The sequence below is a fragment of the Anser cygnoides genome, chromosome 5, assembly GCF_040182565.1.
Source record: "Anser cygnoides isolate HZ-2024a breed goose chromosome 5, Taihu_goose_T2T_genome, whole genome shotgun sequence".
Taxonomy (NCBI): Eukaryota; Metazoa; Chordata; class Aves; order Anseriformes; family Anatidae; genus Anser; species Anser cygnoides.
This window is the reverse complement of record NC_089877.1, coordinates 25,877,748-25,905,000: the sequence shown is the minus strand read 5'-3', so window position 1 is coordinate 25,905,000 and position 27,253 is coordinate 25,877,748. Positions and strand designations below refer to the sequence as shown.

General features: G+C 46.4%; 1 protein-coding gene and 1 long non-coding RNA gene across 13 annotated transcripts in view; both read left to right on the top strand.

Moving 5' to 3' along the window:
* MEIS2 (Meis homeobox 2) overlaps positions 1 to 110 on the top strand; it is a 173,475-nt gene extending 173,365 nt beyond the window's left edge. For both annotated transcript variants that reach the window (XM_066997578.1, XM_066997577.1), the window contains exon 12: positions 1 to 110. This exon is cut by the window's left edge and continues 1,360 nt beyond it. The gene's annotated coding sequence lies outside the window, so the exon portion shown is untranslated.
* Positions 111 to 7,708: 7,598 nt separating this feature from the next.
* Positions 7,709 to 27,253, top strand: part of LOC136790890 (uncharacterized) — a 65,080-nt gene continuing 45,535 nt past the window's right edge. For 3 of the 11 annotated variants that reach the window (XR_010831728.1, XR_010831725.1, XR_010831721.1), the window contains exons 1-5: positions 10,118 to 10,749; positions 11,897 to 12,140; positions 15,082 to 15,244; positions 16,346 to 16,390; positions 18,772 to 25,752. This is a non-coding gene — a long non-coding RNA (uncharacterized lncRNA). Of the gene's footprint in view, positions 8,733 to 10,116; positions 10,750 to 10,805; positions 11,057 to 11,896; positions 12,178 to 15,081; positions 15,245 to 16,345; positions 16,391 to 18,771; positions 25,753 to 27,253 lie in introns of those variants that run through there. The other 8 variants (XR_010831723.1, XR_010831722.1, XR_010831724.1 and 5 more) reach the window with 8 other exon arrangements.

Below are 27,253 nucleotides of genomic sequence, written 5' to 3'. Positions count from 1 at the left end.
AAAATTTACATTAAAATACTTGTATGAGGACTGTGACGTTATGTTTTAAAAAAAAAAAAAAAGGTGTTAAGTCACAAAATGCGGTAATAAATATTTCATTTTTGATTTTTTGTTAGGCTTTTGTGTTTTTAATCATGCTTAGTCAAGATTGAAGTTATTGGAAGAGCTGTCTCAAATATATTTCTTCATGAGCATTGAAAAGAAAGGTTGGAAAAATCAGAAACAAGCCTGTCATCGGCATTAATAGAATAATTGGGTGAAAGAACATCTGAGATGATATATTTCTGCTGATTATCGATATTATTTTCATACCAGACTAAACAAAACTCAAACTATTCTCTCACCAGCTTGTATTTCAGAGAGCTGTGTCTAATATCTGTACTATCTGCTTATAACATAGAAGCTCTGTGTGAGTTGTGAAGGCCCATGTACGAGACCAGTAAGCCATGTGTGTTAAGTGTACGTGTATGTGTCTATGTATGTGTATGTGCATGTGCATGCACAGCCACTGCCGTCCTTAACTCCAGATACTTAGCTCGGCGCTGAAGAATGGCTGTAACCCAGGCGTAGGTTCAGAAGTTTCGGGAAAAGCAGCTTTGACTTTAACGAGAGTTTTACCTGTGTGAGGATTGCACAATGTAGCTTTTGAGATGGTTTTATTGCTTTTCTTTTCTTCATTTGTTTTCATAAAAAAAAAAAAAGAAAAAAGAAAGAAAAAAAAAGGAAAAAAAGAGAGACCCTCAGCTAATGAGGGAAAATGTTAATTTGACATTTTAAATATAAATAGCTGGTGCAGAATCCTGGACGAGGGTTGGTTTTACTTTAACGAAAGCCTGTGGCATTTGGAAGAAAGTGAAGGAGAGTTTGAGCTGGGGGGGGGGGGAACCGTCGCTGCTAGAAAGGCAGCCGGCTTTGGCTGCGCTCGGTGGCACTGCTCAGTCAGCAGGAGCAGGATGGGGCCCAAGGAGCAGGGAAAGGCTCTGCCTTTATTTCGGGCGGAGGGGAGCGGGAAAGGGGTTGGAATTAACTTTCTAGGAAGCCAGTGTTACAGCTTTAACCATTCGTAGATTCGTGACCCTTCTCCGCCGTCCTCCTCCTCGTTCCAAATGGCTGGCGTGTTATTAAAAACTTGGGCTGACAACTTTTGCCGCCGGAATGCCGCGAGAGGTTCAGCCTCGGAGTTAATGTTTAATTTCTGAGCTGAGTAAATGGACCCACGCTGCTGGCAACAGAAGGGAGGATGCCAGTGGAATGGGTGTGAGGATTTATTTAGCAGTCGGGTCCTGCTTTGTGGGCGTCTTTTTAGGGCACCCGTATGAAATGTAAAGGATGGTTATTCCACACCAGGCTTGGATGCTCTCTGTCCCGGTTAAAATCACATCGACCCCTAAGTCCTGAACGAAGAGCACGCCCTGGGTCCCAATTTTCACATTCTGGTCACTGTGGATGCGGGAAATAAGAAGGCAAGGTTTGTTGTGTCAGCACGTTAAGAGGGAGGCTGTGTTTTTAATCAGGACTTTATTTTCTTGCAGATCTTTTCTTTACAGTTTTAGGAGAAAAGCCAGACAACGTCCTCGCCCAGGTAGAAGGACAGGGAACGATTTTTCCGTAGTATGTTGTTGGGTTTATGTTGAACTAAATATTGATGTTGCTGTGTTGTCCTTTATTTTCTTTCTCGTTTCCTTCCCCTTTTGGGCTATGCTCGCCGTGAGACGTTCTGCTGCGATCCAAGGTACAATAACGCGCAGAGATTTCTCCATCTGAGATTTACTGTTTAGCACGGAAGGTTCCGATTTTGGTATTTTTAAGAACTGCTCAGCTGTCAAAAGCAGCCAAAACGGGAATAATGTTTTGACAGCGGTATAGTGTTAAAGAAAATACTCTAGTCTGAATAAAAATTGCTTATGCTGTGGGAAACGAAGGGTAGCAGAAGAAACACCTTTTGTTTACACACACACGTTTATAATCCCAAACTCCGTTTTCCCTGAGCGGGTCTGGGCCGGGGGGTTGCAGTCACCGCAAACGAGGGGTTTTTCTTCCAGATTTTGCTGCTGTTAAGGCGAAGAGAGGAGGGAAGCGCACCTCCGCCCGCGCGGCCGCCCCCAGCCCTGCCCGCCGCGGCGAGCGGCCGCAGCGGGGCCGAAGAGGCGATGCCGGGGGAGCCAAGCGCTGCCCCCCCCTTTCCCTCCCGGCGGCAGAGCGAGCGAGCAAACTGCCCCCGACCAGGTTTGCGAAGGCCGGGACCGGGGAGGGGGCCGGGCACGGGATGCGGCGGGGGCACCCAGCAGCCGGGGCGCGCCGGCCCCCGCTCGCCGTGCGGCGCTGCCCCTCGGACCCGCAGCCCCCCGGGGCACGGAGGGGTTTGGGGGGCCGGCGCGGGGCCGGCCCGCACCCGCTGCTCCTGCGGGGGGGGGGTGGGCGGGAACCCCCCCGCCGCCGCGGCTGCTTCCCCGTGGAGGGAGCGGGGGGCTCCGGCGGGCCGGGGGAGGCCGCCTGGGGAGCGGGGCCGGCTGCCGAGGCTCGGGCCGGCACTTTGTTTGTGCTCCTGGTCCTTGTCCCTGTTGCTGGGGGGAGCGGGGGGCGAGCCCCCACGGCGCCGAACGAGGGCTATCGGCTGGCAGGCGGGCGAAGCCCAGCGCCTGTGAGCCGAGGAGGACCGTGCGAGATTCGAGGCTGGCGGGGGAAAGGTTCGAAGGCGGATTTTAATATTAATAGTTTTGGTGGCGAGAAAGAGAGACAGAAGGGAGGTCGCTGCTCTGGGCAGAGTCCCCGCGACAGTGATGATGGATGACCCCGCACAGCTAAACAACTCCTCCCCTTCATCCCCACACGGTGTCAGAGCTACTTTACTTGCAGCTTTAGGAATAAAATAAATAAACACCCTCGGCCCCTTCCTCGCATCGATTTATGGATCATTATGAATCAATTACTGCTCTCAATATTTTAGAATTTGCTTATATAAAAAGGGGGTCTGCGGCCGGAAAAATGCATTAATCTTTACCTTAGCAGGAAACACAGAACCTTCCTGTACAGTCCTGTGACTAAAAAAATCGCTACAAATAATTCGGATTTAACCATTTTCCAAGAGCCGCGTTTCTGGGGAGGTGACGGGCGCTGCAGCTGCGCATCTCTACGAGCGACTTTCGAACTGGCACGTAGGGAGCAAGCCGTGCAGCCACACGGTGCGTGCGGCTCCGTTATTTAACCCTCCTAGAAAAGGAAAAAAAAAAAAAAAAAAAAGAAAGAAAGAAAAAGAAAAGGGGAAGCGAGCCCCACGGCACACGCACAGCCCCTGCTCGATGTGGTGCCTCGGGGGCGAGAGAGGGGCCGGGGTTCGGCGCCTGCGGGGCAGGGGCGCAGAGCGAGCCCTGCTCGGTGGCTCCGTGCTATGGGAAGGGGGCTTCGGCAGGGACAGAAAGTGTGTGAAGTTGGGTTTCTCTCGCTTTTTCTGTATTCTCCCATTTGCAGCCGTGTTTGAGGATCTCAAGGTGTTTCTATGGCTACCTTGTGTATGTGGGAGGGTCATATGTGGGGGTGCCCAAGAGAAAAGGCAGCTCTTGGGTGATCATTTATCAATGTCACCCACATAATGATTCTCTCTGCAGCCTTCTATTGATGAGGATAATTACATTAGCTCAGAGTGACTGATCAATGAAAAACCACCAAACAAAAACTTCTTTACTCTCCTATAATACCAAAAACCGATACAGAAATAAGATAGAAAGCGAGGGTGGGATTTCCCTTTCCCTTTAGCAATGATTTTTTTTTTTTTTAACGGACAAGGGAAAGTAAGGAAAATTCATCCGATCAGTTACCTTTTAGAAAGAGGCTACCATTCTCTGAAAAACGTTCCCCTAAATCGCTTGGCATCATTCTTCGCCTGGTAAAGGCAAATACTTATTTAGAATACGAACTGCGGCTTCTTCCTAGCTCCCCAAGCCTCTGCTTTTCCGCTTGTGGTTAGTTCCTGGGGAGGGGGCCGGGGGAGCACGATATTCTGGGGCTGCGAAGAGGGAGAGGGGAAGGCAAATAACTTTTCTTTCACCGTCGCAACTGTCTATTTGTCAGGTTTTCTTTGTTTTTATCACTTCATAAAGTAGGTCTATTAAAGACGGAATGTTTTTCTCTCCCCAAGATGCTGCTATATCGGTGAAAGTTTGCAATTAAATTACGGTTGCGTTCTTTCCAGAGTTAAAAATCAATGTTTTCTCAATTAAAGGGGATTTTAATGCTTTTACTTGGCAGTTGTTAAGGACGCCGTAAATTTTATTATAATGCCTCCGAGCTGCGAAGCCCGGCGAGCGGACAGGTTGATATTCACGTTGGGTTTGGGGGAAAGAAGAGCTTGTCGCTGGTTTTGTTTCTCTCGAAAGGGCCTTCTTCAGAAAACTCGGCTCATTCCGACCAGCCGCAAGGCAGAGCGATGCCGAGGGGGCGGGGGCGGCCGGCCTGTGCTCCCCCCGGCACTGCGAGCTGCTGAGCGGCCCCCCCGGCTCCGGGGGCTCGGTCCGCCCGCGGGGCTTTGCCCGGGGCGCCGGGGCGGTTGCCGGGCCGCTTTTAGCGAGGGGTCGCAGTTTAGGGACGCGTGTTTTGAAAGGGTCCCCGTGCCCGCTCCCCCCACACGGGGCTTTCGGTGGGGCCGAGCCCCCGATGCTCGGCCGCTGCCCGCGGGCTGCAAGGAGCCGCCTGCGCGGGCACTGCGCGGGCACTGCGCGGCTCTGCCTGCGAGCACGCGGCGCGCTAATGAAGGCATGTGTCTGGGCTGGCGAAGACCTTTACGTGTCTGGGAGCACCTACTTACAGAGGGGACTACAAGTTAACAGTTGGAAGTAAATGGGAGCCGGAATCAGGCTGGCAGAGGCATTTTTTTTTTCCTTTTTTTTTTTTTTTTTTCCTTGGCCAGAACATTTTGTCTTTACAGGCTCCTGCCAGGTAAAACACACCAGGGGGCTGATTCTGAACCCACTTACAGGGGGTTAACTCCTCGAGCCGCAGGAGAGTTCGTTCCCGGGCCGTGGGACCAGAAATAGGCCCCTATCGCCTGGTTTTGTCTGAAGCGCGTTTAAAATTCCTTAAATTAGCTCCATGAAGAAACAGTGCAAACTCCTTTGATTAAAGCGACTGTCAGATTCTTCGAGATTAGGAGAGAGAAAGCGCAGAGTAGGATGTATTTATTATTTATGCCACAGTCCTCAGCGCCCAGTTGGAAGGGGGGAATTACAGAGGGTGTTTGAAAGGGGGGGGGGGGGGGGGGGGGAGAGAAACAGAGGGCGAGCCGGGGAGATGCAACAACGCTGGCTGGCGGGCGGGCCGAGCCCCTTCGCTCCTTCCCCTCCCGGAGCCCCCTAGCAGCTGGGGGCTCCCCAGCCCGCTGCTCCTGCCGGCGGCCCCCGGGCAACGCCAGCTCCGGGCTTTTCCCTTCCCTTCCCTTCCGTCCCGTCCCGTCCCGTCCCGTCCCGTCCCGTCCCGTCCCGTCCCGTCCCGTCCCTCTCGGAGCCCGCTCCCACGGGGCCGCGGAGCGCGCACCGCAGCCGCTGCGGGTGCGGGGTGCGGGGTGCGGGATGCGGGGTGCGGGGCCCCAGCTTGGTGCGGAGCCGGGTCCCCAGCGCGGCCCCGCGTCCAGGTGGCTGAGCCTCGGGTGGCCGGGTGCTCGCCCTTACCGTGGGGCAGGGGCGAGCGGCAAAAAAAAAACCTGAATGGGAGCCGCGCGGCAGCGTCGGGGGAAACTAACGATGTGCTTCAGCTCTTGCCATTACAGGGAAGGAGAGGGGGGGAACCCCCTTCTGATTAATAACTAGCAGGGTAATGTTGAGGGCTTTTTCTGCCCGATTGCCTTTTTGAATTAGAGCCGATTTCTTCACACTTCAATAGGGCCTGTCTCTTTTAAAATGACTGACAGATTTGTTTCTCCTTTTTTCTCTCCCTGAGACTTAATGATGTAAATTTTCTAATTAGTTAAATCGCGTTGCTTAAAGGCCTTAATATTTACCGGGCAAGGACCGATAGCCGCGCTCGGATCCCTGGAAAGAACCGGAGCGGCTTTTCGGGAGGGAGGGGGCAGCCAGGAGGGAGGGGAGGGCTGGGGGAACACAACGCAAAACGAGAGCTAAAGTTCAGCCCGGAGCTTCTTCCCTCCTCCCCCACGCCCCCGAACCCGCTTTTATTTTTCAATCAGCTAAGATTTAATTAGGAGCCCCCAGGCCGGACGATCTGATATTTTCTCATTAGTTTCCCATCAGTAATCTCGAGTGTTAGATTGGCTTAAAGGTTGTCAACATTTGACCAATTTTATTTAAGGCAAAGAAAATCACGCATTATAGCTCCGGGACCTGAGATCTGAAAATAAATCCTGCCCGGATCAGCGGAACTAACAGGCGAAAAAAATGTTGACAATTTCTCGCCGTATTTAATAAGTTGCATAATGCACGGTACACACAGAAGGGCGGCGGTGGGTGGGGAGGGGAAGGCGGCCCTCTCCGCGCAGCCACGTCCGGGCCCCCGCCATGCGCGCACCTTGCGCGGCGCCCGCCCGGGGTTGCGGGCGCGGGGAGCGCGGCGGAGGGAGGGGGCGCGGGGGTTGGGGGGGGGGTCAAGGAGCGGGGGGCGCCGCGGAGCGCGGCTGCGGGCGCGGCCCTGCGCCCCCGCGGGAGCGCGGGCGCGGCGGGCACGCGGCGCGGGCTCCCAGGCGCAACGTCGGAGCGCCCCCTGCCGGCCGCAGCGCGCAGCCTCCGGCAGCGCCGGCCGCTCGGTTACGCGCCGAGGGGGGGGGGGGGGGGGGGGGGAGGAGGAGAAGCGAGGCCGTGCACGGCGCCGGGAGCGCGCATCGCCCGCCTGGCGAGGGAGCGCGCTCCCGGCCCCTTGCCCTTCGCTCCGCGGCCGGCCTCGCGGGGCTGGGGGGAAACTGTTTGCCAAGTGTCTTTATTTTATTTTATTTTATTTTATTTTATTTTATTTTATTTTATTTTATTTTATTTTATTTTATTTTATTTTATTTTATTTTATTTTATTTTATTTTATTTTATTTTATTTTATTTTATTTTATTTTATTATTTATTTTATTTATTTTATTTATTTTATTTATTTTATTATTTCAATTTATTTTATTTCATTTTACTTTATTTCATTTTATCTCAGTCCATTTTAAAGAGCACCGACAGGGGAAAGAGCGGGCGCTGATAACGGGGGTCAAGGCGCTTTCGCAGCCCCCGCCGTTTGCCTCCCGCCTCGCCCCGCAGCGGCTTCCTCCGGACAGGGTCCCAGCAGGGTCCCGGGCAGGGTCCCGGGCATCCCCAGCCGCATCCCCAGCCCCAGCCGTGCCCGGGGTCCCCGCCCTGGCTGCCCGGCACCCGCCCGGCCCCGCTGCGCACCGGGCACGCATGGGGCCGGCAACCGGGGAGGGGGAGAGAAAACGGCAATAAAGCAGGGCAAAACGAGTGTCACATGGTGCCGGTAATTTATAGGTAAGCAAGCCTACGGTTCTGTGTTTATGGAAAACACGGCAGAAGGGTGAAACCAACCGATCTGCCGCGGGGTTGCATCCCAGACGTGTCCCCGCAGTGAGAAGCGCCTGCCCCGCACCTTCCTCGCCCCGGGAGCGCGCACCCGCAGCCCCTCAGCGCGGCACCGGCCGCCCCCCGGCAGGCTCCGCCGCCGCTCCCGCTGCCGGCCGGGGAGCTCCGGGAACAGGAGGGGGACGCGGATGCAGGGGGGACCCCGGCCCGGCGCCCCCCGGACCCCCCTTGGTCCCCGGCGAGGAGGACGCGGTCCGGCGGGGGTGGCGGGGAGGGTAACAAAAGCACAACTCCGCTCGGAAGCCACAAAAATATTTTTTTAAAAAAAATCATAAGTCGGCCGCGTTTAAAGAGGCACCCGAGCCTCTTTGCGCGCTGAGGTGCTCCAGTTAAATATTTATAGTTGGCGTGATTATTTTGCCCATCGGAAAAATAAAAACAAAAGCAGAACACCGCCGCTCAAACCTGAGCCGAGTTGCGTTGGGTCAGGGCTGTGCCTAGACAGAGCCCGGCCGAAACAAAGCTTTGCGGATCTGGCTTGCTGGATCGAGACAGTAGTTGCTCAAATTTATTTTCTTTTAAAAATGTGCGCGCGAGGAATGGGGGAGGGTGGAGGGGAATATTTATCAGAATAGCAGAAGACACCTTTCTTGAAACAAAGGCGAGGGGAATCATCTCGATTGCAAATCCATCAGGCAGAGACCAAATAACAATATTTATAGGAAGGCATTCAGAAATACGGTGTGCTTAAATAACAACAACAAATGCTTACTACAGTTGCTACAGCGCAGCTTAATAAAAAATTAGCCTTACTGACAGTCTTGTCAACATCTTAAGTAAATTATCATAGCGATGGTCTTTGGAGAAGAGAACCCACACTCCTTACTAAAACACCTCCTATCATTAATCTTAAACCACTTGAAGATTATGATGGAAAGAATGGGATCAGTAACCATTATCATCTCAAATTGCTGTTAAAAACTCCGCTGTTTATTTTTGCAACCAAAGCAAATGTAACTGGGAAATGCAGAAAAGGGAAGAAAGGAAAACACAAGAAAGGCAGAACAATTCAGGCGAATCCTGTTGCAACCTCGATGATAAACACATGGAAAAAGCTGTTACTGCTCTGTGGATTGCTGGAATTTGGGTAGACATTAGAAAAATAAACAAAGCGATGGCTCCGCACCAGCTCTGTAAAAGCACCGGTACATTCAAGGAAAGGTAACTTCTTAAAATTAATTGCATTTTCCTGAATATTCGCTATTTGCCTTTATCTACATCGATCGTTTGATAAAGATCAAAACTATTAAAAACGTACTTACACCTTTCACTGTTCATATCGGAAAATAAATTCATTTTTAGCCTTTTTTTGCTGATATTTTGGTATGCATTGCCTGACTTTTTTTCCTCCATAATGGTCAGAATAAAGCCTATAGCATCATTCTAATGGGGATCCGACACACTTGAAACCTTTGCTCAAAGCGAAGTCTGTTCAGAAGCGGTCTGTTACTTTTGTTGTAGCCTCTACTCTTATCACATCACCCCTCTTTGAAATGATTTTTTACAGCTGAAAAATAATTTGTTGTTGTTGTTGTTAAACTAATTCCAGGATTTGGTGGCAGAGAAGGGAGAAGCTGCTGATTTAGGGACACTGGACCTGAAACGTTACCAACGGCTTTTTACACCTTCGATGAATCCGCAAATCGATGCGAGCTGGGCACCCGCGGCTGAACCCAATCAGACGCAGTTTTTTGAAGTTATTCCCTCCAAACGCAAAAGTTTACACGAAGCCTTTAAGCGGCGCGACGCACCCCGGCCGGCCCTCCCCTCCCCACCCCTTCCCCCGAGAGGGAGAAGGGGCGGCTTTAGGACAGGGGGATGTGACCTAAAATCCCCCGACCCCTTATTTTCGCCCAGCGGAGCCGCGTCTCCCCGCTGCTCCGGCCGCCATCCGTTTCAACCGCGGGTCGCTGGCGCCGGGGGCGAGCGGGCGGCTCTCCCCCCGGCCCCGGGGGCGCGCTCCCGCGGGGGGCGGCACTGCGCGGGCACTGCGCGGGGCGCGCAGGTAGGCGCCGCCGGGGCCGCGCTGCCCGCTCCCCCGCCGTGGCCCCGCAGTGACCCCAGCCCGGGGCTGCGGGGAGGTGAGAGGTGACGCCGCGAGCCAGCGCAGCCCTGGCCCTTTTAAAGCCACAGCTAATCAGTCCTCCGCTAAATTAAAACCTGGGAAGCCGAGGGGAAGCAATTTCGTTGTGAAGAATTACGGGGCGCGCACCGGCACGCAGGGGGCACGGCAAGGAGGGCTGCGCACAGCTCGGGGGCCGGGGGGGCTGCGAAACGCCCGGCACACCGTGGGGATCCGGTGGATCTCCGTGGACGTGGGATCGCACGCACACACCCCAATAAAAGCCCGGTTTTCCGCTGGAAAACTTCAGCCCCCTAAAGCGTGCGGCGGGCTGGGGAGCGCAGGACTCCCTGCGCCGGGTGGTTTAATTGCCTCTCTCGCCAAGGGCTCGGCGTTTCATTAGGGCACGTGAAGAAATTAAAGTGGAAAAAAAAAGTGATAAATTTTCCTGTCAGTTCATTTGTCTTCAGTTGCGAGTTGTTCTTTAAGCTCCGTGAGAAATAAGGAGCCAGCCGCCCCAGAGGTGCGGGGACGAGCGTGCCCGTGTGTGCGCCGCGCGTGTGCGCGCCCCCGAGGGAAAAACGCGGGGGACCTGGGCGCGGGGTGGCCCACGAACTGCGCAAAAGGGTGACGGTTCATTTTTTCCTCCCTAATTAGGAAATATCCCTCGATTGTTTTGGCACCCATTACTTTTTAATAACTCCGCAGAATCAGGAGAGGAAGAACAAATGTCTGCTGCGGGTAACCCGCGGTAGCGCAGTTGTTTTGCTAGGTTCGCGGGCAGCTGCACGCGCAACACGGCAATGGTCGTGAAGGAGATGCACAGGGAAAAACAGAAAATAAAGACTGCTGGAGGAATAATGATATTTGGCAATGTATTTACGTCAATGGGTCGTAGCAAGGAGCACCGAGCTTTGCTAACGCTGCCCTGGTACATCCAGGCTCCAAGGAAACTTTGCTTTTTTCTGCATTCCAGGCAGCAAAACACGGGGCTGAGGAGGCTGCGAGTCACTTTCCCGGCTGCAATTAACTTAGGTGTGGCGATCGCAGATCCGAGGGAGAAGGACGAGGCTGATTTCGCCCGTCCCCACTTCCCTGGCGCAGCCCCCAGCGCAGGTAAGCCGCTGCTCCAACTCTTTGTAACCGAACAAAAGGGGGAGCAGGCGCCTGACGTCAGGGAGCAGCATCCCCACGGGGGTGCGGCCGGCAGCCAGGCTGACCCCCCCCCCCCGACCCCAAACCCACCCCCCGGGGCTGGGGCGGAGGGTTGGGGTTAGGGTTAGGGTTAGGCTGGGTTAGGGGGCGGCGCCCGCAGAGGCTGTCCCGCAGCATTGCAGGACCGCGGGCTGGGGGCGGCGCTGGGCGGGGGGGGCTCGGCAATCCCCGGCACCAAACTTGTGCAGACCCCAAAACAGCCACCAAAGTAAGTTCAGCGGGCGGCAGAGGCGCTGGGCTCGCTTTTACCGTCAGCGGTACCCGGCGGTGCCGTCGCGGTGCTGTGCGACTCTGCAGCCGGGCGGGGGGGGGGGAGGAGGAGGAGGAGGAAGGGCACGGGGGCGGTCAGCGGGGGGCCCTCTCCGGCGGGGCGCAGCGGCCGGGGGGCGATCGCCAAACCCGCTCCGGGCGAGCTGTCAGCGCCGCCGGCCCCTCCTCGCCCCCGCTCCCCTCCTCGCCAGCGTCAGCACGGAGCCTTTGGGGCGGTTTCAGCTAAAACAAACAAACCCGCCAAGATTCACCGGCGAGAGACGCGCCGTCGGCCCGCAGCTTTAGGCAGAGGCTCCTCCGGGGGGGCCGAGGGGGCCGCAGCCCCTCAGCGGCCCGGTATCGCCCGGTTCGGCTCCCCCGTGGGCGCCCACGCGGGACAGGGGCCCGGTGTTGTGGGGGAGCCCTCCCCGGGGGGGCTGCGGCGGAGTAGTGCCGGCCCCTCGCCTGTGGGGCTGGGGGAGGGAGACGTTGTTGTCAGTGCCGATTGTTAACCCAAATAATGATAATAATAATAATAAAAAAAAATCGTTACAGCTGGGCGCTGGCTGAATATGGCAATTACTATTATTGCCAATCACGATTAGAAATAATTATCCTGAAAGCGCGAAGGGCTCAGCTGCCAAGGTGTTTTGAATAATCGCTCCAAAATGAACAGCGAGATGTTGGGTTCACGCACAGGGACGACTGCAAACTTTCAGTTGTAGGAGACTCTAATGGAGATCCTACCCCCAGCAGGCTCTGGTTTACTCGCCAGGCTTCACCTTGTCATCTCTTGCAGGTCCACCGCAGTTCTGATCCCATAGCACCCTGCATGGGGCTCTCCTGCAGCACCCATCCTGCTCTCCTCCACCGAGACCCCTGACCTCGTCAGGTGGCCGAGCACCTTCTCAAGGCACTGTGCTCGGGTCCCTCCATCTTAAACAGAAACGCAGCAAGCAGTTTACCTCCTAATGTGGTAAGCGGAGTGAAGCCCCACTTGCTCTGGATGCGTTCTCCAACTCTGCACAGGCCTCTCCTTTCAGGTATTTGAAGTGATGTGCAACTAGAAGGAGGTCACAGGTGACTGACAAGTTCAACCTACTTTGCTCAATTATCCAAGTTTCATTTCCAAATTGTGTTCAATTTGATCTTCCTGCCTCTCTCCAAATTATCTTAGAGGGGAAAAAAATCAAATGAAAGCAGACAATTTAAGCCAAATCCTGTATACCATTATTTATATGCAAAATCATTTTTGTGATATATACTCCTATTAATGGTTATGGGATGCCGGATCCTTCCAAGTGGATTTACAAACCTAGCTATCAAATTATTTCAAAGGCAAGCCTATTAGGGACAAAAATAATTATGAACTTTCAGAAGCTTTGGAAAAAATAACTTTCTGAATGTTGTCTCTTTAAATTTTACTTAAGTTTTGTTTTTAATTTAAGCCTGGAGGCACAGTAGAGAGAGATGCAGACTCTAATAAGGAGTTTGGAAAATAATGTGCTGTAATCCAGTGCCGAGCTATTTCTCCATAAAATATAGATAAGGAATCAATTCATAAGCACAAATATCTACTATGACTGAGTTTTAACATAACGTTTCACATGAGCATTCTTACATGCATTATTAAGGAGATAACAAAAGTGCTTCAAATCAAGCCCCATACAGTCACATCTGGAAATGCTCTTTTCTGTCTAATTTTCTTTTTTTTTTTTTTTCTCTGAAAAAATGTTAGAAGAAAAACTAGTCTGTCCCCTTGTATATTAACTGTTACCATCAGCTTTTAATCAGCAACATGTATAGTTAGATTTACAGAATCCATTCCATGTTGCCTCTTTTAGCGAACAGTAAAATGAAGATAGTATCTTTATTCATTTATAGAACCTGATGTTAAAACTAAAACCACACACAAATAGCATATACATTACTTTATGCATATAGACAGGCATGCAGATTTTGGATGTGCGCAAGTCGATGGGGCCTGATGGGATCCACCCGAGGGTACTGCGAGAACTGGCGGAGGAGCTGGCCGAGCCGCTTTCCATCATTTATCGGCAGTCCTGGCTATCGGGGGAGGTCCCGGTTGACTGGCGGCTAGCCAATGTGACGCCCATCTATAAGAAGGGCCGGAGGGCAGACCCGGGGAACTATAGGCCTGTCAGTTTGACCTCAGTGCCGGGGAAGCTCATGGAGCAGATTATCTTGAGGGTCATCACGCGGCACTTGCAGGGCAAGCAGGCGATCAGGCCCAGTCAGCATGGGTTTATGAAAGGCAGGTCCTGCTTGACGAACCTGATCTCCTTCTATGACCAAGTGACGCGCTTGGTGGATGAGGGAAAGGCTGTGGACGTGGTCTACCTTGACCTCAGTAAGGCTTTTGACACCGTTCCCCACAACATTCTCCTCAAGAAACTGGCTGCTCGTGGCTTGGACTGGCGTACGCTTCGCTGGGTTAGAAACTGGCTGGATGGCCGGGCCCAGAGAGTTGTGGTGAATGGAGTCAAATCTGGTTGGAGGCCGGTCACTAGTGGAGTCCCCCAGGGCTCGGTACTGGGGCCGGTCCTCTTTAATATCTTTATCGATGATCTGGATGAGGGCGTCCAGTGCACCCTCAGTAAGTTTGCAGATGACACCAAGCTAAGTGCGTGTGTCGATCTGCTCGAGGGCAGGAAGGCTCTGCAGGAGGATCTGGATAGGCTGGAGCGATGGGCTGAGGTCAACTGCATGAAGTTCAACAAGGCCAAGTGCCGGGTCCTGCACCTGGGCTGCAACAACCCCAAGCAGAGCTACAGGCTGGGAGATGAGTGGCTGGAAAGCTGCCTGGCCGAGAAGGACCTGGGAGTATTGGTGGATAGTCGGCTGAATATGAGCCAGCAGTGTGCTCAGGTGGCCAAGAAGGCCAACGGCATCCTGGCCTGTATAAGAAGCAGTGTGGCCAGCAGGTCGAGGGAAGTGATTGTGCCCCTGTACTCGGCTCTGGTGAGGCCGCACCTCGAGTACTGTGTTCAGTTTTGGGCCCCTCGCTACAGAAAGGACATGGACGTGCTCGAGCGAGTCCAGAGAAGGGCGACCAAGCTGGTGAGGGGTCTGGAGAACAAGTCTTACGAGGAGCGGCTGAGGGAGCTGGGCTTGTTCAGCCTGGAGAAGAGGAGGCTCAGGGGCGACCTCATCGCTCTCTACAGTTACCTGAAAGGAGGCTGTAGAGAGGTGGGGGTTGGTCTATTCTCCCACGTGCCTAGTGACAGGACGAGGGGGAATGGGCTAAAGTTGCGACAGGGGAGTTTTAGGTTGGATGTTAGGAAGTACTTCTTTACCGAAAGGGTTATTAAGCATTGGAACGGGCTGCCCAGGGAGGTGGTGGAGTCACCATCCCTGGAGGTCTTTAAAAGACGTTTAGATGTAGAGCTTAGGGATATGGTTTAGTGGAGTACTTAGTGTTAGGTCGGAGGTTGGACTCGATGATCTTGAGGTCTCTTCCAACCTAGAGAAAAAATAAAAAAAAAAAAAAAAAAAAATAAATAAAATAAATACATAGACACAACACACATATACGTGGAAACAAGTCGTGACCATGAGTTGGAAAACATAATAAAAAGTATCTGTGCATTTCACCAGATCCTAAGTCAGACGTCATCAGATAAGAAGTGGTCTAGGGAAAATTAGTTTAAGATCAGACACAGCTAATTTCTGAAGATACTGGAGCTTCAGCAAGCTTGGCTGTACAATATGTAATTGCTGTCGGTTTTAAAGGAAGCTCCTTAGGCTTTTGAGTTAAATAAAGCATTGCTTAAGTCATGAAGGGTTAATAAACTTGCCACGAGTTGCAAGCAGTTGAAACGGTTGTTGGGTTTTGTTGTTTGTTTTGTTTGCTTGTTAATGTAGAATGTAATGGAATTATGTTCTGAGGACAAAGATAAAAGACATCTCTAAGATCTGTTTTGTGTTTATTTATTTATTTTTTAATTTTGTGTTTATCCTTAGAATGGAAAGGCAAACAAAGTATTTTCCAGAAGGAAACACTAAGGACTTTTTAGGAAAAAATGAAGCCAAACCACCATCGGTGTTGTTTTTTAAATACTCTGGAGTTTTCTGAATGACTCTGATGTACTCACATCCGTATCACAACTATTTTCTTCCTACTATTGTAAGTGGATATTCAAGCTAAATTGATGCTTTATGTATACCCTGTCTCAATTTGTAATACTCTATTCTCTGTAAGGAGATAATTTGAAAAAAAAATACAAAAAAGAAGAAGTGATACCACTGACAACAATTTACTTAAATTCACAAACCTTGAAATTGATGCATCTCCTATCAATCATAGTCAGAAGCCACAGTAAAACACATCCAACATTTGTATATCAAAAGTAGGACTAAAAAAACACCCTGTTTTGTTCAATTTAAATGTCCTTCAACATGTTGTCATTTTATACGCTGGTATTACTGGGTGATTCTTACTACGGGTTAGCTTTCTTCTGTCTAACATATGCATGACGGTAACCTTGCGAAATTAAAGTGCATGCCATTATACTGCACAGATGTTTGTTCTCACTCAGTTACTGACAATGAAATACTTATTAAATAATAATAAGGAGATATTGACTTCTCTATTCTGTCAATATGAAGATCTGTTGATCTGTGAGGTTAATATTGATGAGGCAGAGTGAGGTAAATGTTTCATCAGGAAAGCAAGTAAGTCCCAATTCCTGCATAAAAAAGCCAAACTTCGTACATACGTAGAAATTAATCCTTTTTGCATTTATTGGGTAGATGAACACCAGTTCAACCTGTCAGCTAATGCTGAAGTAAAGCCTTGACACTACGTTCAGGAAACGTATTCCAAAATATGTCTATCATAAGTATTTAAAACTAAGCTCAAATGATGCCAGGCACTTAGGGTCTTTAGTCATGCTGCATGCTCTGTTATGAATGGCACGTTTGCTCTAAGTATTACTGGATGGCTCCACATACACCATCAATATTTTTCATGTTAAGGGGATTTCTGTTTGAGCCGGCAAAATGCAATTTTATTTTTTTTAATGGGATGAGCTCTGTCAAAATATTATTTTTATTTGTTGTCTCATCAAAACATCTGTGAAAGTTCCCTCTCTTTACCCTCTGCCACAGAAGACAATAGTGTACATGCTTTGAACAATACAAAGAGCCATTTAACTTGATGGGTCTGGCAGAAGCAGCTACTTTTTTGTTCATTGTTATCTTTAGATTTTCCTTCTTTCTTTTTAAGGGAAGCTCAGAGCTGCTTTTTTTAGAAGACTCTTCCATCAGTCAGGTAGGTCTCGTACTTTGACAGCATTATTTAGAGGTATTATTTTTAATGTATAACACTTATACATGTAACAATCTGCGTAACTTGCTTCCGGCTTCTGTATAGAAATGAAAAAGACATGACCCTAACATGCAAGACAATAAGTCAATACAGTTTGGGGTAAAAGTGCCAAAAGATTCAATTGTCAATTTTCCACTTTTTGTTATTAATTAAAGTCTTGACGCTGAGATTCGATTTGCAGGTGCAAAGGACACGTGCGAAGCAGCTCTCCCTGTAGTGTGACTGCTTGCAAAGCAAGAGCTCAGTCACTCCGATCCTTCTGTATGGCAATGACCTGAAAATCCAAGTATCACTTCAGATGCTCCTGTGAGCTATCTCAGTCTGGTTTACAGGGTGGAAGAGCCTTTTTCACAGCATCCTCCCTTTTGCCTGTCTGTAGCACAAATGTGTCTCACCAGGGAAAGCAAGGGTAGCACGCAGTGCTTTCTCTGCATTAGCAGGACATCTTGTTGCTGGGACAGTGCAGGGAAAATTACTGCTGTTTGTGCTGCTCCTGCTCTGGAGGTGCTAGGAGTTCTTCTTCCAGAGATCACTTAGGGGGTCTAATACTTTTGTCTGAGAAAGGTAATAAAAACATGGATTCTTTTTTTGCCCTAATGCTTTCTTGTCCTTCTCATGCCCTTCTCCCCTCTGCATGTTCAGCAGAACGTTGTTGCTGGTTTTTGTTTGTTTGTTTGTTTTGTGCCTAAGGCCACAATACTGTTATCAGGCTCCCGTCTCTGCAAATTCCTGTGTTCGCCCAAAGCTCTGTTAAAACCAGAGGTTTTAAAAACCAAGTGTGTTTTTGTTTTGCCATGCTGACTGCTTCTGATTTTTCAATATTTTCGCCCTTCTGTATCTCAAGAAACTTTCTCCTACAATCATCTAAAGTATTTCCCAATTTCTGCTTAACAGCAGTCAGTTGGCAGAGTGTCTGTGGGCCGTTTTTGGTTCATGGGTAACTCATGTTCTACCATTTGGCTGGCTGCTCTTAAACATTTTCCTTCTAATGCACATCAGCTAATCCTTGTAATAATCACAAGAAAACTTTTAACTCACACTGAGATTTTCATAAAGTTCTCTAACATTTTCAAAATGCATTTTGCCAGTTTGGCGGCACACATTCTATCAACCTCAAGACTTTGGGGCAAGGCTTCATGTGTACAGATATAACAACTAGTTAGACCAGGGACTTGTGTTCCAAATCATCTTTGTGTGTATTTATCTGAATGTATTTATGTGAAACAACATTAGATTCTCAAATCTTGTGCATGCAAAAGGAGCCAGCAAATATATTGAACGCTTTTGCTAGTAATTATACTTGAGAAATATGATCATATGCCTCCACTTTGGTGCACATCCTTGCAAGTACAAGGTATGTTCTCTGTGAAGTTCACCTTAAGATACCAAGCTCATTTTTCAATGCGGTTTCAAGGCTGGAGTCCTTACCTGTGTTTCCTGTATGGCAATAAACATATTGATGGAACAATTGTTCTGCTAGTGGATTAAGCTGAATAAGAGAAAAAAAATCAGTAATAACTAGGGGGCTCCCATGTCTGGTTGTACACTGCACAAAATAGATTGCAAGTGAAAGAAAAGGCAGAAAACTGTGTAAACTGAGTACAGATAATTCCCATGCTGTGAAAACCCTTCTACCTTAAGAACACTAGCAATGAAAAGGTTACAAGAACAGGGGTAATAAAAATATCAAGAGAAACAAAATAGAAATAGGTTTCTTTGCAAGTAGAGAAGCCACTTTCTAATATGGTGGCCTTATACACAAGTACATTTGTCTTCCAGACCCTCTGCTGTTGATTAGAATTCTGATGCCACTGGAGGGGTTACAATTTTGTTGAGTTTCTGGATCTCAATTGCGCTGTCAAGGGGTCATTCTTTCTGGTAATAAGGTAGCTAGTGGCCCCTGGGAGAGAAGGAAAACAATTGACTCTTGAAAGCAGAAACATATACTGAAGTCTAGAGTAGATTTCTGGCAGTGGACCAGGTCTTTTCTCATAGCATTTGTCATTGTAGCAATGAAAAAATTGTGGGAGTTCTACAGGCAGCCAAAAAAGGAAAACAGAGCACAACAACAACAACAAAAAGAACTAGGTGTAATTTCTTTTGGAATTATATTTAAGAGCAGGTTGTTTTTTGTTTGTCACACTGTTGGTTCACTTGTTAGAGATGTGGATCCCATTAGATAGAAATATGTTGCTTATTTTAAAGCAAATGATTATCAAATGACTACACTTCAAAACATTTTTTTGCTTTAATTTGAAGTGAAGTCATTTGAGTTTGAAACATATGCCTTTGCTAAATGCAGAATATTTTGTTGCCAAAAACAGACAACTTCATTTTGAGTCCACTGCTTGTGAGCATTGTTGATCCTGGACGTCACTGACAATATGAGTCTTGGCAATAAGTCTTTACAGAGGTCAGTAGTAAAGTTTCTCTTATTACCACTACGCATTTAATTTCTTTCTTTCTTTTTTTTTTTTTCCTTTTTTTTTTTTCCTTTTTTAAAATTCTTATTCCATCAGGTCAAAAATGGTCTCACTGCGGAATCATACTCGTCTAGAACAAATGCTATATTGCATTTGATTGACTTTGGAAGTGTTATTCCACTTTGTACAAGAGGATAAAGCTCACTTCTGAAAAAAATAATTTCCACATCTTTCTAAAAACTGGTGTAATTATTTCACAGGCTATATTACCAGGCTTTTATTTTTTATTTTTTATTTTTATTTTTTATTTTTTTGGGTTGTTGTTGTAGTATAATCATATGTAAAGCATTCATGCATGCGTGTGTATGCATACCACCACACAAACACATCACTGGCACTATATGTAATTTGACATATGATTTATATTATACTTGCAAGATTTTAAAGTGGATTTCAAATTTATTATGCGTTCTAGCACTGCAGCAGATATACATGGATTCATCCCATCCTTTAACTGAAGTACCCAATATGGGATTGTAGCAGTTTGAGACTTGCTCTGTTGTCAATGGAGAAAGGCAGGCAGACCCAGAAACACACTTCTCTGAAGGTACTTGCCTTTCTTCACTGACTATAGAGCAAGCCTAGAGCAAATACACTCCTAATTTAGAATAAATGACTGATGCAGACTACAAGAAATCTTGGCAGGAATGTGCAGACAAATCGCTGTACCTGCTGCCATCACCTATAGGTTCTGGGCTGAAAAAAAAAGATCTTTCAGTTTAGGATCTAAAATGGCTCATATAGATAATTGCGTGTGAACTTTTACACAGAAGAAAACCAAAAGAAACATTGGCTCAATCTTTTTAATTTTAGCTGTTGAGAAGTTGGACATCCAGTCCATAATAGCTGTCCCATTTTACACCAAAGTCTACTCATTTAACTCATTTGTCTTAGAATTAGATGAAATATGCTGAGGAGGAGGATCCTGAGACAAGAGTGAGAGGTAAAATGATGGGTGGGGGCATATTCATGACAGAACAAATTTAGATACCTAAATTAGGAGAGGTGACCTTTGGATTAGGATTTTAGGTGCCTGGGATAACTTTTAGAGAGCTAAAGCAAAGTGAGATGAAATCAAATTTTTGCTAATTGATTTGTGCAAAAACATGCAGAGAAGGAGGCATTTGCAGACTTAGGGCAAAAAAAATAGTTCTACTGTTTCCTGGTAAAATCCTGACAACCCCCTGCCTTGTTGCGTTAGGTAAAATGGGAAGAACAAAGAACATCTTGAAGAAGCCCTAATCTCACACCACATACAGTATTGTGCAACAGGCTGCGGAAGGAAGAAAGAAAGGTGCTACTCCTTATGTAGTGTTAGGAAGGCTGGCTATAAAAATGACTTTTCCTCATGCCTATATGTGGGCACAGGGAAATCGGAAATTGGAAATAGATGTTTTCACTTAAAATCCCAACTCTCTCTCTCTCTGTAACACACACACGAACACAAAATAGCTGTAGTTTTGCATATACATTTCAATGTCCAAGAGCATGTCAGTTTTATCTTGTTTATCTCTTGCTCCAGACAGCTCATGGAAACTCATTTTCATACAACTACGTAGTCTCGTGTTTTATTCAACCATAAAAGCAAATTCATAAAAAGCTCCAGTGTGATTAAAATAACTAACCTTCATTTGCTCTGAAGGTCTTTCCTCTGTTAGTTTTTTTAGTGAACACTAATTGCAATGATGTTATACTTCTTGTAAGGGTGAACTTTGGTCCCAGGTAGATTCTAACTGGACTTTGTACACATTTACAATTTCATTTATAATTCAGGATCCTACAGTGCACCATTTGTTTAAAGAATATGACTGTTGTTTTCAGACCTTTTAATTTAGAGCATCTGTTGTTGAAGGAGCTGAAAGTTTGTTTACTCATTAATGAAAAATTCCCTACAGGTAATATTCAAAACAATATCCTGCTGTCTAGAATAACACAGTAACAGAAAACAAATATCTAGTACTGAAGTTAGCCCTAAGACAAACTAACTGGTGACGTGTTCTACTGAGAGCTGAAGCACCGTAAGATTGTCAAGAGGAATTAGTTCTTAAGCAAGGTATTTATAGGAACATAAGACTGGAAGGCACCACCAGGGTCACAGAATCATTGTAATAGAAGAGAATTTGTTAAAAGACATTCCCATATGATCCTATGAAAATCCCCCCCCAGCTTCTCTGAAACTCCCTGCTGGTCTGACCATGGGGTGAAATTCCATTTTGACTGTAAAGCTGGCACTCAGCATTTTCTGACTGTATGATCACAAGGTACTGGCCAGACACTGAAGCAATTTAATACCTGTAGGTGCATCGGTTCCCCGGACCTAGATTCTAGTTCTAGTTGTTGACTGACTGAGCAAAGAACAATTAATAGTCATTCCCCCTCTCTGAAAATCAAGAAATGTATCAGAAGAAATAAAAATCCTCCCTGGCTATTGCAGCTAATTAATAAATGTCTTCTAATAGGATAAATAAAGTATAAATACAGCAGAAACACACATTCAATGGACATAGTTTAAGAACTGAGAACAAGAGCTGCTCTGCTGTCCTTAACTCTTAAAACGAGGCTTTCAAGACTTTTAAGCAGCTGGTGACCAGATAATTCAGATATTTGCAGGCAGAATTGCACACAGAAGTGAAGAGGAATCTACTGCAAAGGCCTGAGCAACTGCAGCCTGTGGTGATTCATCCTACCCACAAGGCAAGCAGCTGTTTTCATCAGAATCTGCAGCTTTTGGGTGGACTCACTGGCCTGGTATCCTTTCTCCTGCAATGCTATTAAAGTGAGTGGAATTACATACGGGATGAACTTGGCTCTTTAGGTGTGGGAGAAACCATTTCCAGTACTGACATATGGATATTAGCACTTCTTTATGCAGGGCTTACAGACAGGCTTTAGGAATGTTTACAAGGTGGGAAGGACAATGAAAGAACATGTAAAATCATTTCACCCTGATTCATCTTTGGAAGGGACTTTGCACATGGATCTCTCTCTTTCCAGTTGGCTGCTTCTGCCAGAACCCGTTCTTCCAATTCTGAACCTCATATCCCTCCCACAGCAAGGAATTTGGGCTCTGTCCAGTGGAGGACTGGGAAGAACGTATACATTTCCTCCACACTCCCACATGCTCCTAGTCTTGGGGACTAAGGATAACACTGCTGAAAAGTGCATGTGAACTGAGAAAAAAAGTTCTCAGGAGCTGGTACGAAACAGGACGCCAGAAAATCCTTCACATGTGGGCTTTGCTCCAGTTCTAGGAACAAAAGCTTTTTTTTTTTTATTATTATTATTTTCTTTTTTTTTTCCTGGCAATCAAAGGATGGCAAACGTATCCCACTTGCAGAAAGATTTTAAGGAAGTCAAGCCAGTCTCTCATCAGCCACTGTGCCCATACCCAACAAGATAATACATCTCGTTGAGTCCATTTAAACTGAAACAATGAACTGAGTCAAGCACCGTATTTTTACACCTAGGGGGACCAACTGTCTTTCAAGGCTGCAGAATTTTAAAAGCCATAGCAGAGTTCCACAGCAAGTTGAACCAACAACTTTCTTTCACAGATGCAACAGTGCACACAAGCTATTTATCGGACAGTGGCCACCAGAGGAGCTGGCTGGAACATAAAACTACTCCCAGAATACACCTCGTTTAACACGTTTGCTTCTTTTGCCATGGGTTCACTGCATTCCAGAAGGCTGGGATTGTGGTGAAGAGGTTTTATTCAAACTTATTTTACACTTCCACTCATTATAAATGTGGGATGTTTGCCATTTCTGTGGTGTGATATCATTCATATAGAAAAATAGGGTGTGGGAAGGTCTCAACTGTTAGTGATACAAAGGTACAGGGTCGCTCCTCAATTAGAAGTTTTACTTTGACATAGATGTGCAAACCATTACGCTTAACCTCACAGCAGAATTTGGCCAGACATTCTCAGAAATTTGTCACAATTAGTCTTAGTGTGTGAGGCACAGAAAACATCTGGATATATGGGAACAATTTCAGAACATTATTCTCTTCTGGCATTCATATTTTTCTGCTGCTGATTGAGTTAATGATTTTCTGCTAATGCATCTTCAGATACCAATGCTGATATACAAGTTCAGGACAGATGGGCTAACTGCTTGGTTTGAATCTTGAAAATGAAGTATCAAGATTGAAAACAACATGAAAGTGCTTAATTATTGTATGCCTAAATATATCACTGAAAACAGGTAAGGAGGTGATCTTTCTGAAGCAGCAGTGGGGAGCTTGTGATCTGAGTGATCACCTGTGAGTTACGGCTCACAGGTTTTATGTCTAGTTTTGCAACTGACACCTGAATAAACTTGGCTACATTATTAGCCTCTTTTTACACAAATCATCCTTTAAATGACACTAATCTCTACAGTCTTTACGTGGTTCCTTCCTGAAACTTAATTCATTAATGTTCATGAAATACAATGAGACACTCAGACAAAATGTATGAGGTATGTGAAGACTATATACAGGCTGCTGTACCATAGCGATTCTGCAGGGACCTTTTAAAAAAGAAACAAACTCCTGTATTTCACATACTATTTTGGTTCCTGAAACACTCCCAAGGCCAACTGAGGTAAGAGCAAACCTCAGGTTTATTTACATTTATACACAGGCACCTACAGATAGATACGTGCACAGGAAGTAACAGTCATAAGTACGATCGTGCTAACCTTCCCCATTAAGAGAGGAAGATGAAAAGGGACAGAACGGTGCTTGGCAATGCAGGAATGCTTACTCATGACTTTTATTTCCTTCCAGAACAGTTCATCAGTGCAAACACTTTACCCTTGCACTTCAAGCAAGGTCACTGAGACGCTTGGTGATGTGCTGAGCAAGACCAACTCAAGCTATCATCAGTTGAGGCAGCTTCACTTTATGTGTAAAGTATGTAAAAAATGTATGTAAGTTACAGCTTTAGGGAGTGATAGCAGACTACAGAAATAACTGAAAAATGCTTAGTTGCCTTTAAACAGGTAGAACATGGAGCGTATTCATATAACTCTTTTTTATTTTCTTTCTCCCTCCTTCCTACATTCCCTGCACTTTCCCACTACTGTCCTGATGTAGGACTTTTCCTGAAAGCAGAATGTTTTTGAAGATACTAAAAATTTGGAAAAGAAAATTCATTAATCTAATTTTTATTAAGACTAAACAAAGCTTTGTGATGCATATGGTGTAAGTAGCAGCAAAAATGTCATATTCGCTTTACATTAAATCTTCTCAAGCAACAGAAGTAGAAAACCAGAAGAGAAACACATCTTGCAGATGGTAGCAACGGCACCCCAGTATTCCCCCTGAATGCATTTATACATTTTCATAACCCCTTGTTCTGTCTTAATAGTCTCAAGTTCTACAGCTCCTTTCTCAGAAATACTTTATATTCACTTTCAAGCAGCATGTAGGCACTGTGGATTTTTTTTCAGCTTAATATGAAGAACCTACATGGAATCTCTTCTTTTCTATTGTTGCTTTTTTTACCTCCAGATGTTCAATTACCTATGAGAGTACTCGAGGAAACATAGGTATGTTGTATGCCAGTACTGAATCAGTTTAATTGAAAAAATAATATGTGATGTGTACAGTAAGGGAATTTTAAATGAACTCCCTAGCATATTCATGGTTAAATACAACGGTTTCGCTTTCTAATAGGATATAACACAGTGTTACTAAATGATTCCTACTAAAAAAACAATGAACTTAATACTCATATCAGAGCATTGCAGGGAGCCAGGCACACATCACAGATTATACTGGAGAGGACAGCAGGCTGCACTGTCACCCACCAAAGCCCCATCTCCAGTCATTTTGTTCTTTCAGTGATGGTGAAGTTCTTACGCCTGTGGAAACGTGCCACTAGCAAGAACAACCTGATCTTAGGCAGTGACTTGTCATGCCTGATTGATGCTTAGGACTAGCAGGAGTTACATGGCAGTAAAATCTCTTCTGTGCTAAGCACACATATGCATATATAGGCATAGTGGAAGCTTATCTCCAAGCTCCTGGAACTACTGCCACTGCCTTTGTTGTTCTGCTTACATAGCACAGAGCTGCGCTGATAAAGACCCAGATAGGACAGATGTAAAATTGACACATGAAGTACTGTTTTCTCTAATAATCTGGATCGAAATGTTAATTTTTCCTCCACATTTATCAATCTTCTAGCACATATTGGCAATAGGCTCCCTCATCCTTCTAAATGGTCGTAAATAGATGTCAGGTTCACTGCATACCAGTCTTTGTGTGCTGGTGTTATTGAAAGCAGGGCTGCCATCAGCTGGTTTTGAACCCCTAAAATATCAGCCTGGAGAGGTGTCTGCTGTAGTTAAGTAAGTTCCTAAACTGCAAAAAGCTTGAGAGGTTGTAGGAGAAGGAGCATTATCAGATGTTTGTCCTGTTTTTATGCTTTTCCCCAAACATACCCTACTAATCCCTCAAAGAGAGTTTGGGGCAGATAGTTCTTATCTCTAGCTAAAGAAGGTTTTTTGTATAGATTTCTTTTATTCATAATTACTGAATCAGCCTTTAACCCTGATTCTATAAATAGCCAACCCTAGGCACCATCCCCCAAGTAATAACAGGGCAGGGAACTAAACAATTAACACATGATTGTTTGCAGCTCAGCACATGGTTGATCTCCAAGCAGGCCTTGGTTCTTATAAGAAGACCTTGTAGGAGGAAGGCTCCTTTTTCCCTGCAGCCCTAGTAAGCAGCCTGGAAACATATCAGGCAATTGGTTTTAAAGGTCAAGAGGAAATCCCACATGGGCTTCCTGCTGCTCGGTGGCTTCCAGCTGGCTTTTGCTCTAAGGTAAGTACAGCATGCAGGGACTCAAGTGGCCAGCACTGGCCCTGTATTCTGGGATTTAGTGGGAGTATGTGTGTGCTTTGGTACGAGTCCCATAATCTACTCTTGCCTCTACAAAGGCATCTGGAAGTGGTGTTTCCTGGCTGGGACTTGGGTAAGCTTGTTGGGTGAGCTACACTAGTGAGAAACTAGAGTTGTTTTCTGGGCTAGCCTGAAGGTGCTCTCTTACCTGCTGCAAATGGTTCACGTTTCTTCTGGAAATCAAGATGTGAACTGCATGAAGCTGTGCTTGGAGCAAAAGTGAGGATCCATCTGTGTGGGACAAACCAAAAGGCTGCTCCATTTCTTGCTGAACTTAAAAGATACAACTTAACACATACATACAGTCTTATTTATGTTATTAAAATACTGCATCTAGCAACATTTCTGGTTTAGCTAATAGAATATCAGGTTCAATTACTATTAATCCTTAACATTTGCTATGCTTTTCCTGCAATACAATAATATTATTAAACTAATAATAGTAACATTATTTAATTACTAGAATATGGATTTAGCATTTGGAGAAACTGTAAAAGCATTTTTTCTTTCTTTCTCTTTTCCAAAGAGTGTTGAAATATTGGAGAGGTGGAGCTGAAATATAAACAATAACAGGAACTGCCTTATTTACTTCAGGAGTGTGGTGTGGGTTGTATATAGTGCTTTTGAAAGTACTGATATTCATACTTATGGAATTAATTCATAAATGTAGTATTGTATATATTTCTAATACTTAGAGTTACATGGAAGATACCTGCCCTTCCATTTTGAAAGTAGAAAGGAAATAAAATGGAAAAAATAATATTGCTGATACTGGGGACAGTGGAAAGTCTTCTAGTAACTCAAGTGAGCTTTGGAATGGACTTAGTATTCTGGCAGAAGATGAAGTATTTTCTCACTTCCAATTCTGGCAGACTCCTTTTTCTGTGGCTTTCAGTAATGCCAGTACTTAAATTAAAAATTATTCTTTGAGTCCTAGTGAAAGCAAGCTTGTTGGTTTTGGCTACCAGCATCTGTAATACGGTCTCTCTTCTCTCATTAACACGGACTTGTCATTCTTCACGTTAAATCCTACATGGTGTTCTTATTTCTTTGTGTACACTTTGATGCTGCAGTCTGTTTTCATCGAATGCTTTTGGAACAGGAGTTTTGCAATAGATAAGTTTACAGTCCAAAATGGTATTCAAATGTTCTGTTATGTTACATGCATTTAACTTTCAGTTTCCAGTTGAATCCAAGTAAAACCTCTACACATTTCTTTGGCAAAACCATCCTGCAATTCCTAAGTAGCGTCTGGATGTGATTTGCACCTCTAATACAGCCTGATGCCACCTAGCTTATTCAGGTCACCCAGAAACAGCAAAACTGTTTTCTTCTCAAGTCCTACTGTTTGCTTGACTTCTTCCCCCCCCCCCCCCCCCCCCCCCTTTTTTTCTTTACCCATTCCTTTCTCCCACATTGTGCA